This window comes from Pristiophorus japonicus, chromosome 5, assembly GCF_044704955.1.
Source record: "Pristiophorus japonicus isolate sPriJap1 chromosome 5, sPriJap1.hap1, whole genome shotgun sequence".
NCBI classification, from domain to species: domain Eukaryota; kingdom Metazoa; phylum Chordata; class Chondrichthyes; family Pristiophoridae; genus Pristiophorus; species Pristiophorus japonicus.
The window spans coordinates 29216126-29228273 of NC_091981.1; the positions used below are offsets into that span (position 1 = coordinate 29216126).

At 43.8% G+C, this 12148-nt stretch overlaps 1 protein-coding gene across 8 annotated transcripts in view; it reads right to left on the reverse strand.

Moving 5' to 3' along the window:
- Positions 1-12148, reverse strand: part of fhod3b (formin homology 2 domain containing 3b) — a 679123-nt gene that overhangs the window by 407581 nt on the left and 259394 nt on the right. The window lies entirely within an intron of this gene.

The following is a 12148-nucleotide window of genomic DNA, read 5'->3' on the forward strand; positions in this document are numbered from 1 at the left end:
ATAGTTGAGTAGGTTGGGCCTGGTACTCATTGGAGTTCAAAAGAATGAGATTGAAACATATAAGATAATGGGGGGGGCTCGACAAGGTGGATGTAGAGAGAATATTTCCAAAACCGGTCAGCCTGACATCGGTAGCGGGTAAAATGATGGAATCAATTATTAAGTATGTCATAGCAGCGCATTTGGAAAGAGCTGACATGATAGGTCCAAGTCAGCATGGATTTGTGAAAGGGAAATCATGCTTGACAAATCTTCTGGAATTTTTTGAGGATGTTTCCAGCAGAGTGGACAAGGGAGAACTAGTTGATGTGATGTATTTGGACTTTCAGAAGGCTTTCGACAAGGTCCCGCAAAGTTAAAGCACATGGGATTGGGGGTAGTGTGCTGACGTGGATTGAGAACTGGTTGTCAGACAGGAAGCAAAGAGTAGGAGTAAATGGGTACTTTTCAGAATGGCAGGCAGTGACTAGTGGGGTACCGCAAGTTCTGTGCTGGGGCCCCAGCTGTTTACATTGTACATTAATGATTTAGATGAGGGGATTAAATATAGTATCTCCAAATTTGCGGATGACACTAAGTTGGGTGGCAGTGTGCACTGCGAGGAGGATGCTATGAGGTTGCAGAGTGACTTGGATAGGTTAGGTGAGTGGGCAAATGCATGGCAGATGAAGTATAATGTGGATAAATGTGAGGTTATCCACTTTGGTGGTAAAAACAGAGACAGACTATTATCTGAGTGGTGACAGATTAGGAAAAGGGGAGGTGCAACGAGACCTGGGTGTCATGGTACGTCAGTCATTGAAGGTTGGCATGCAGGTACATCAGGCGGTTAAGAAAGCAAATGGCATGTTGGCCTTCATAGCGAGGGGATTTGATTACAGAGGCAGGGAGGTGTTACTACAGTTGTACAGGGCCTTGGTGAGGCCACACCTGGAGTATTGTGTACAGTTTTGGTCTCCTAACTTGAGGAAAGACATTCTTGCTATTGAGGGAGTGCAGCGAAGGTTCACCAGACTGATTCCCGGGATGGCGGGACTGACATATCAAGAAAGACTGGATCAATTGGGTTTGTATTCACTGGAGTTCAGAAGAATGAGAGGAGATCTCATAGAAACGTTTAAAATTCTGACGGGTTTAGACAGGTTAGATGCAGGAAGAATGTTTCCAATGTTGGGGAAGTCCAGAACCAGGGGTCACAGTCTAAGGATAAGGGGTAAGCCATTTAGGACCAAGATGAGGAGAAACTTCTTCACCCAGAGAGTGGTGAACCTGTGGAATTCTCTACCACACAGAAAGCTGTTGAGGCCAATTCACTAAATATATTCAAAAATGAGTTAGATGTAGTCCTTACTACTAGGGGGATCAAGGGGTATGGCGAGAAAGCAGGAATGGGGTACTGAAGTTGCATGTTCAGCCATGAACTCAGTGAATGGCGGTGCAGGCTCGAAGGGCCGAATGGCTTATTCCTGCACCTATTTTCTATGTTTCTATGTTTATACAGGGACAAATAGAAACTTTAATTTAACGTTCTGCAACCAAAACGAAGAGGGCATATTCGAGGTTTCACAATGCTGTTATAAGACTTGGCAAACTTGTCATCTTATTTGACCCCGAGATGAGCTTCCTCCCCCATAACCTCTCATCACAAAGACCAACTACTTCCTCCTCCATAACATGACCCACCACCACCCCTTCCTCAGCCCATCTGCTGCTGAAACCTTTATTCATACCATGGACACCTCCAGACTGGACTATTCCAAAGCGCTTCTGGCTGGCCTCCCATGTTTCCCCCTCCCTGAACTTTAGCTCATACAAAACTGCGAGTGAGCATATTTGACAATGCTGCACTGTTTAGATTGATTCCATGTTTCGGTTTACTGAGCACATCATTTGTCTCCTGCTCAATAAAGGCACACAATATAGTATTTAAAAAAATAATTGTTCTGAGGATGTGGTTGATGCTGGCAAGGCCGCATTTACTGCCCACCCCAGTTACCTTGAGCAGTTGGCGGTGGGCCTGATCCTTGGACCAGTGCAGTCCTTGTAGTGATGGGTGCTTCCACAATAATGTTAGGTAGGGAATTATGTTGTTATTATTTTTCCTTGGGAGGTGGGCTGACAAAGCCGGCAATTTATTGTCCATCCCTCGGTGCCCTGAGAAGGTGTTGGTGGGCCTCCTTCTTGAACCACTACACCTTTGTAGCAGTTTGATGCAACAGAGTGGTTTGCTAGGCCAATTCAGAGGACAGTCAGTCAACCACAATGGTGTGGGACTGGAGTCACATATCGGCCAGACCAGGTAATGATGGCCGGTTTCTTTCCCTAAAGGACATTAGTGAACTAGTTGAGTTGGCAATCTGATGGCTTCAAGCTTATTTCTTTTTTTAATCGCCATATTTCCAGATTTTTGGATCACTAGTCCAGTAACATAACCACTGCACTACCGTTGCCAATTCCAGGATATTGACCAAGCGACGAACAAGGAACAGGCATTCATGTCCTCGGCAGCGGTACTTGACAAGTACTTCGCTTCAGTGCTCACAAAATCAAAAGGATATTGAACAGGAAGTAAATCCTGAATTGGTCAAAAGCGAGTAGAGGTATTATAACAAATAACTGGAATGAGACAGCAAGGTGGCCAGTGTCGCATGCTTGGGAGGAACAGGTGAGTTTGGGCCTATGGTTCCCAAAGCTCTCCACCACTGGGTTTTCCTCACCTCATATCTGGGTCTGTTGTAGACTAACTGATAGAGATTGATTGCCGTGATTAGTCAACAACTCCTTTATTGTTGTATGGTGTGACTACCAGGATGGTAGAAGGCAAACTAGATGGATCTTCATCTTGCATCGTCTAGCAATATCTATGTTCCTAGGAAAGTATTAGAGAAATTAGTTAAGCTAAAGGAGGACAAAGTGCCAGGACCTAAGGGATACAGCCACAGATCATGAGGGAAATGAGGGAAGAAATAGCAGAAGCCCTGGAAATTATATTTCAGGGTTCTATTGAGAGTGGATGTGTGCCGGAGGACTGGAGAGTGGCAAATGTAATACCCATTTTCACAAACAGGGAGACAGAACTACTCTGGGTAATTTATCATCATCATAGGCGGTCCCTCGGAATCGAGAAAGACTTGCTTCCACTCTAAAAATGAATTCTTAGGTTACTGAACAGTCCAATACGGGAATTACAGTCTCTGTCACAGGTGGCACAGAGAGTCAGTGAGGAAAAGGGTGGGGAGTCTGGTTTGCCGCACGCTCGTTCCGCTGCCTGCGCTTGCTTTCTGCATGCTCTCGGCGATGAGACTTGAGGCGCTCATTATCGACCAGTGTAATACTTTTGGAGGGAAAATTTGGGATTCTTTAAAGATGAAATCTAGATGAAGATAATATATTTAGAATCAGCCAACATGGATTTCAGAAAGGATGATCATGCTTAACAAACCTGATCGAGTTTTTTGAGGAGGTGACAGATATGGTGGATGCGGGGGGGAAATGCAGTGGATGTGGTGTACATGGCATTTCAGTTTCAGACCGCCCTTAGACAAGCTACCAAACTGAGACTATTGGAGAAGATTAATGTGGAGGGCAGTAAATTCGATTTAAAACTGATTAGAAGGGAGGAGACAAAGTAGGAGTTTAAGTTAGTTTCTCAAGAGTGGTTGGAAGTGGTTAGTGGTGTCCTACAGGGTTCTATTCTTGGACCACTTCGGTTCACTGTGTATATTAATGATCTTGATATCAGGCTAGAGCAGTAAAGTCAGGCCATTTAAAAAATGCAGAATACAAAGTCATGCTCGAAGTATTTAAAATTATGAAAGAATGGAGCAGAGTAGGTAGAAGCAGACTGTATGTAGAAACAGAAGTAGTGGCGGGGGGGGGGGGTGGGGGGGTTTCTAGGATGAGGGGCCATAGATAAAGATTAATTGTCAGAGATTAGAACAGACAGCAGGGGAAAATTCGTTACACAGAGTTGTGAGGCTGTGGAATTCACTTCCAGTGTTAGTGGTTGAGGTAAAAACTACAGTAACATTGGATAGATGGATGGATGAAGATAAAAGGGGTTGAAGGCCTACAGGAACAGGGTAAATAAATGTGATTATGACGATTTGTTCGCTTGGAGGGTGAATGTCGAGAGGGATTGGCTGGGTCGAATGGCCGGCTTCTGATTTGTAACTTATATGTATTTCTATGTAAATCAGGACAGGTGAATGACTTAGAGTAGAATTTGGAGGAGTCCCCTTGGTGAGTTGCTCCACAATATCCTGTAGTTCATATATACTGCAGCCACAGTGTGCTGGAGGGGGTCGAGTCCAGTGGTTGTGGAGAAACAATCAAGTGAATTGGGCTGTCCGGGATGGTGTCGAGATTCTCGAATGTTGTTTAGGCCGAACCCGTCCAGCTGAGTAGTGAGTATTCTCCTGAATTGAGCCTTGTAGAGGGGCGGCAGCGTCTCCTGGTTGAAGACAATGTTGAGGTACTTACCTGTTTCACCACTGTTTGGGAAACACAGGCAAGTGTTTACTGTGATGCCAGTGCCAACCAGATCGTGAATTTGCCAAGTGAGAAACGAGAATGAAATTCTTCGACTCACAAAGACTGGTATGCAAGCTCCCATCTGGCACATTATATTACACAGGTGTTCACAAAGGGCTTCCTTCCCCGGGTGATAGCACAGCTGCCAAACAGCTGCATGCCAGGGCAGTGCTGAACTAAGTGGACTGCAAAATTACAAATAATAAAGGCATTGCTTTCAAACAGCCTGCACTTCATTTGTCATAAACTGAAAGCCTGTAATTATCATAATTGAATCCCATTTATTTCACACTTGCCTGTTGTTGGAATATCACACCTTGCACACCCCAGAAAGACATTCCAGATTCGAAACAGGAATGTCATCAAAATCAAAATATCTCCACAAGTCTTTGGTAACTTTTATTTCCACGCATCTCGGTTTGTTGTAAAATAAATGTTTTTGTTAAAGTAGTAGCAAGATGGGTTGCCCGATAGAGGAGTTGCTGAGCCTGGTGTAAGGGAGATCAGCAACCATTTAATCCCTTTGTCCTTCCTCCTCAGTACAGTCAGGTAGGTGCATGTTAAGCCATCACCTCATGCTGCTGGGAACAAGTTCCAATCAGATGAAGACTATTCCAGTCCTGTGGGAATTAAATTCTTAAACAGGCCAAGTCTCAGCTGGTATATTATATCGTGTGAGTCATCAATACTCGCTATTTAAAAATATAAATATTGGATAGAATCTGCAGCAGAGAAACAGGTTATTTGACCCAACTGGTCTATGCCGGTATTTATACCAGACACTCATTTACCTCTTCGTAATCTGTCCTCATATTCCTCTATTCCCTTTTCCCTCATGAATGCATCAAGACTTCCATTAAATGCATCAATGGTATCTGCTTCAACCACTCCATGTGGCACTGAGTTCCACATTCTAGATGTGATCGGTTTGGTGACTATTTTATATTTACATTCCCCTTGTTCTGGTCTCACCCACAAGTGGAAACAGTTTCTCCACATCCACCCTATCGAACCCCTTCCTAATTTTAAAGATCTCCATGGAGGTCCTTTCCAGAGAAAATAGCCCCAACCTGCTCAATCTTTCCTGATACTTGCATCCTCTCAATTCTGGCAACATCCTTGTAAATCTGTTCAGCACTTCCTCCAGTGCTTCAGTATCCTTTTTGTAATACGGAGACCAGAACTGCACACAGTGCTCCCAACTGTGGTTCTATGTGCATTTCACATTACCTTTTGTATTCTATTCCTCTAGAAATGAACCCCATTGGTGTGTATATCTGTATATACACCCACATTGAAAATAAAAAGAATGACTTGCATTTCTATAGCACCTTTCACGACCACTGAACGTTTCAAAGTGCTTTGCAGCCAATGAAGTTCTTTTGGAGTGCAGTCATTATTGTAATATCGGAAACACAGCAGCCAACTAGCGCACAGCAAACTCCCACAAAAAGCAATGCGATAATAACCAGCTAATTTGTTTTATTGATTGAGGGACAAATATTGGCCAGGATACCAGGGAAAACTCCCTTGCTCTTCTTCGAAATAGTGCCATGGGATCTTTTATATCCACCTGAGGGGGAAGACAGGGCCTCAGTTTAACATCGCATCTGAAAGACGCCACCTCCGACAGTGCAGCACTCCCTCAGCACTGCACTGGAGTGTCAGCCTAGCTTTATGTGCTCAAGTCCCTGGAGTGGGACTTAAACCCACAACCTTCTGACTCAGAGGCGAGTGTGCTACCCACTGAGCCATGGCTGACAGTTTCTTTTTTTTCCTTTCATTGAAAGTAAATCAACAGAAATAGAGGGATGGGAGGAAGGTGGGCATTAAATTCAGTCAATCTGTATTAAATGGGTTAATGCCTATACTAAAGTATCAAAGATCACCATACAAACGCTATGAGTGTTCATACACTCTTCACAGAGCAAATTCACGCCATTGACTTGAACCGAGTCTACATCTCTCCCAAACCATCAAGCACTGATTTCTGTCAGGGAAAGATCGGCCTTACACTCATGGCACATCAGCCAGCTCGTCATGTCACAGGAAAAGATAACATGAATCACCGTGAAATTGGGGTGTGTTTTCGGTTTAGTTTTCCTGGTGTGTGTGAGGGATGATCAGTGCTCGGAAGTAGAGTATCATGAGCTGTCTGGGTCACCAGAACATTTTGAAAACAGCTCTATTCAGAAGCAGCAGAAGTCTTTGAACACTGCAGAGTCAGTGCAATATGAAAATAAACAAAACCCAGTGGCACTTCCAGAGCTTTATTTAAGCCTCATGATTGTGCCAGCTCCTCGGGCTACAGTTTATACTATGGCTGGCTGAAGAGCAATGTTCCCTTTAATATTTTTTTGGGTGCACGGCCTTTAACAGGCTGTGTGTCCCATTCAAATTTCCGCGCATGCACGGTTTTCCATTCGAAAGCTAGTGAGCTGACTGCACGGGACCTCCAGAGCGCTATGCAGCTGCATTGCTGAAGAGTCCTGTGTGTTCAACAGTCGCAGCATGGCCAAGTAGGACAGCAAAGAGGCAGCAGAATATTGAATGAGCTGAAGTCAATGGAAGATGGGACACCAGCCAGAAAATCATTGGAACAGACAGACAGACAGGCACAAACAGAGACATGCAGACAGGCAGACACAGAGACAGGCAGACACAGAGACAGGCAGACATGCACACACACAGAGATAGGCACACACACAGAAAGACAGGTACACACAGACAGACAGGTACACACAGACAGACCGACTTAACCAGAATGGACCATTTTTAAAAGTAAAAGTCACAATGTTCTCGAGTACCATACACTCAATCCGATCCTCCTAGGGTTGCGTCAACTAGGCTGAGGGGAGGCGGGGGGAGGGGGGGTGCAGAAAACAGGACAGCATTTGAAATTTCTTTTGCCAGTGTTTGTTTGTATCCAAATATCTTGACGGAATGTTCCGAGGATCAATAAGACTGGGCTCAAATTACCGATTTGGTACAGAGCAATATTTCTTTAAAAGAAAGAAAATGAAAACTTTCTTTACCCACTGATTATATCGGAGACAGCACATGATCAAGGTGTCAAAGATCAAATATTTCTGGTGGACAGGGAATGACACAAGATCCTCAAGAAAATAGATATTTTAGCCCATTTCAGACTTTCATGTACTTAGGCTTCTAATTTAAGGTGTGCGTTTGGCTAACGATGTGAATCAGTGTTTTGGGAACCCCAATAATGTAATGCAGGAGAACCAGAATGCATTGGGAACCCTAGTAGTTAAATAAGCAATATAAATTAGCCACTAGACCACACAAAAATTAATCACTGAAACAGCACCTTCCCTATAAAGCATATAGATTACAACACGGTTCAACACCAGTAATCCAGAGGCCTGGACTAATAATCCCCGAGGCGCGAGTTGAAATCCCACCACGGCAGCTGGGGAATTTAAATTCAGTTAATTAAATAAATCTGGAATTATAAAGCTAGTATCAGTAATGGTAACCATGAAACTACCGGATTGTCGGAATAACTGATTCACTAATGTCCTTTAGGGAAGGAAATCTGCCGTCCTTTCCTATATGTGACTCCAGACCCACAGCAATGTGGTTCACTCTTAACTGCCCTCCGAAATTGCCTAGCAAAACACTCGGTTGTACCAAATCGCTACAAGAAAGTCACCACACGGACTGCTGCGATTCAAGGCGACGGCTTCGCATTGGATTTTAGGGATGGGCAATAAATGCCGGCCTTGCCAGCGACGCCCACATCCTGTGAATAAAGAAACACACATCTTTTTGCATTCTAAGCACTGATTATCTAGGAAAGAATTTCAACATAATCTTGGTACAAGTGCTTTGTTTAAAATCTCACTGCAAACCTGGCAACTTATATATTTTTATTCTTTGACCATCGGGTTGTTAATTATTTTGGTATTAATCCAAGTACAGCACAGGTGTTAGAGAGCAAAGGTCAGGAGCACTGGTTTATAACAGAACAGCGATCAAATGAGAATTATAGTGCATTATGGTTTCCTTTCAGAAAACTGCCTGAAGAGACACCAGGCGTTGAGTATCAACTGTCTAGATGAAGACAGCACAGAGGCAGCAAGACAGGAGTTTATAATGGGTGGAAAGTTTTACCTGCATAAAAACAGACTGCATGCTTGATTTGTGATCAATGGGCAATCTGAGCACGGTTGAGAAGAACATTATTGGCTATAATGTTCCCTTCATAAGCAACAGACATTACTCACTGCAACAACAAAAAAAACATTTGGAAGGGAGCACTTGAGGGAAAGCAAACCTGGCCTTCGCTGAAATGATTCTTGTTTCACACTTTTTTTTAAAATGGTATTTTTGGTTAAGTTTCCCTTTCTTTGGTGGGCATCCAGATGGAGAGAGGTCAAGTGCCCAGCCAGCTCACAGGTTGGCACCACGGCCCCTGGTAGCATGAGCGCCATAAACCTCCCCCGAATCTCCTCCAATCCCCTCCTCTATTGTAAAACAATAGCCTCCACTCAGTGCCTGCTCACTGTTGGGAGTGAGTGGAACAGGACTCAAACTTGCACCAGTGCTTTGACTATTTTTACTGGGACCTTGAAAATAATTCTCCAAATACGTGAAAAATAGCAACTTATAAAATACTGGTTAAAAATGGCTCAAGGACAACACGGTTTTTAAAAATCTTTAACAAACAACAACAACTTGTATTTAAGTAGCACCTTTAATGTAGTGCAACGTCCCAAGGTGCTTCACAGGAGTGTTATAAGACAAAAATTGTGACAACGAGCCACATAAGGAAAAATTAGGGCAGGTGACCAAAAGCTTGGTCAAAGAGATAGGTAGGAAGGAGCATCTTAAAGGAGGAGAGAGGGTAGAGAGGTGGAGAGGTTTAGACAGGGAATTCCAGAGCTTGGGGCTTTGACAGCTGAAGGCAAAGCCACCAATGGTTGAGCGATTAAAATCAGGGATGCTCAAGAGGGCAGAATTAGAGGAGCACAAATATCTCGGGGGATTGTGGGGCTGGAGGAGATTACAGAGATAGGGAGGGGTGAGGCCATGAAGGGATTTGAAAACAAGGATGAGAATTTTGAAATCAAGGCGTTGCTTAAACTGGGAGCCAATGTAGGTCAGAAAACACAGGGATGATGGGTGAATGTTACTTGGTGCGAGTTAGGACATGGGCAGCCATGTTTTGGATGACCTCAAGTTTACCGATGTAGAAGATGGGAGGCCAGCCAGGCGTACGTTGGAATAGTCAAGTCCAGAGGTAACAAAGGCATGGATGAGGTTTTCAGCAGCAGATGAGCTGAGGCAAGGGTGGAGACAGGCGATCTTAACTGACCAATTCTTCCATTAAAAATGTTAACTGACAGGTAGAAAAACTTTAAATTTGCCAACAGATGACCTTTGAGAATGGGGAAATATGCCAGTAAAATATCCTGCTTGCAGCGTGAAGGTCTAATGAAGAACACCAGGAAGTTGTGCAGCTGTATCCCAGTCATGAGTGAACACCTGGAGAGGAGAGCAGGGGAGGGGAGAAAATTGTCAACAAGGTGACCTTCTATCTTTGGCCATTTTCTCTTTTCTCCACCAGGACTAGTATTCGGAGTCAGATGTAGCGCAATGTTCTTTAACTGACCGAGACAGCCATAGAATTGAAGCCGCTTCTTGGAACAAGTCACTGTCTAGCGAACAGTTGTTTACACCCGACTCCAGGAAACCCATTAGCCTTGTCAGTAATGAGTACTAGCAGCAGCCTGTTGATAATATCTGACTCACAGAAAGCTAAAAGGTGGGAGAGGAGAATCTAGACTTCGATGGGAAGTCTGCTCCATGATTTAATTAATTAATCGTGCTGCCTCATAGTCTTGGACTGGGAAACCCAAGTCCAAATCTCAGCAGTTTTGTGATTTGCAAGGTGGTGTGTGCTTGTTCAGGTCACCCGAGGTAGGAAGGGGAAAATTGGAATTTGTTTGGACATCCCTACAGGCAAACAACAAGTGACCTCCATAACAATGAAGATCTCCAGTGTATTCAACCATCAAAAAGATGCACAAAATTACAAGTTCTAAAATTATTAATGGACTTGGCCCTCATTGAACTGTGCTACCTCCATAGTTGATGCCTAGAATCTGTGTTAAGTTCTTATAAACCCCTCCGTACATTCACACACAGTGATTTCCATGATCACCAATACATACATTCATGAGTCAGTGCAGATGGCAAGTTACCACAATTGAGTCACATTTAATCAGAATACTGTAAATTGTCTTAAAGCCTGAGGATAGCAAGAGCCTCTAACCCTGTTGGAGTCAGTACTGTATTGCAGCATTGAATTAGGACCCAGATCCTCCTATCACAAAGGCATTTCAATAGAGAGATGGAGTGAGGGGGGCTCAGAAATGTTCCAATTGGCCTCTCAATATGGCATCAGTAGAATTTACAAGGGGCTGTACTCGTGCATAAAACTGAGACAACAATGCTTGCTTGACTTTTAAATGAAAACTGTAGTTACACAATATGATTAGTCATCATTTCGAATCCAATATTAAATTAATTCAGCACATTAACCTCCATAATGTGTCAAACTGGACTGAAATTCACCACAAAGTCTCAAGTTAGAGCATTTGCAGAAAGGACTATCCTTTTCCCTCAGGCCAGAGGGACCTTTCTGACCTGCCGAGATCAGGCTGCAATTCAGGAGCCTTATTCTTTGACCCATCCAACACATAACTCTTAAATCATTAAGCGGAAATCCCAAGTCGAACATCACAAAGAGGTTACTGTAGACTGCAACGAGGTGTTATTGTCAAGAGATGTCTTATTAGGGATGAGATATGAAATAGAGGTCCCCATCTGCCCTCTTGGGTGGCTATTCGAGTAAGAGCAGTGTTCAACCAACCAAAACATATTAGCCGGTTATTTATCTCATCGCTGTTAGTGGGACCTTACTGTATACACACTGGCCTTTATGTTTGCCTACAAAATCACAATGACTACACTTCGGAAGCAAGATCCGAAAGGAGCTATATGAATGGAAGTCCACTCATTCAATCTGAAGCTGATAACACAATCTCTACTCCATAACCCATTTTCAAACTCAGAAGTAATGAGTTTGTAAGCATAATAATGAGTGGTGCTGGATGAGCTTAAAGAATGGTTGCCAGAGTGAGATGGGAAAGACTGTCTTCAAGTCTCAGCGAACTGGCGGCCCACAAAACATGAATCCAAAATATAAGTAATAAACACACTCGGGTTGCCTTGTGCCCAGTCCTCAAGCAAGTAACTTGACCAGAGGTTACTGAGTAGTCCTGTGCCTGGGGTACCTCGTGGACCAAGTGCATGGTTTTCTCGATGGTGGGACAGGAAGCAAATTTGCACTGGGATTCCCCACACTACAAATTTCTCCTCTCGGTTTCCTCAAGAGATGTTAAACAAAATCCAGGTGGTCAGGTGGTTTCCCAGGAGGTGAAATCAGCCAGGGCTCATCACGGTCATTAATTTCCTGGCAGCTGGTGAGAATGACCTCTGGGTTACTCTGCTTGGCTAAGTGCCCACCAGTCATGATAATCCATCCAGCAGAGGAATTTCCTGTGCATTGCACTAGTTCCGGGGTCCG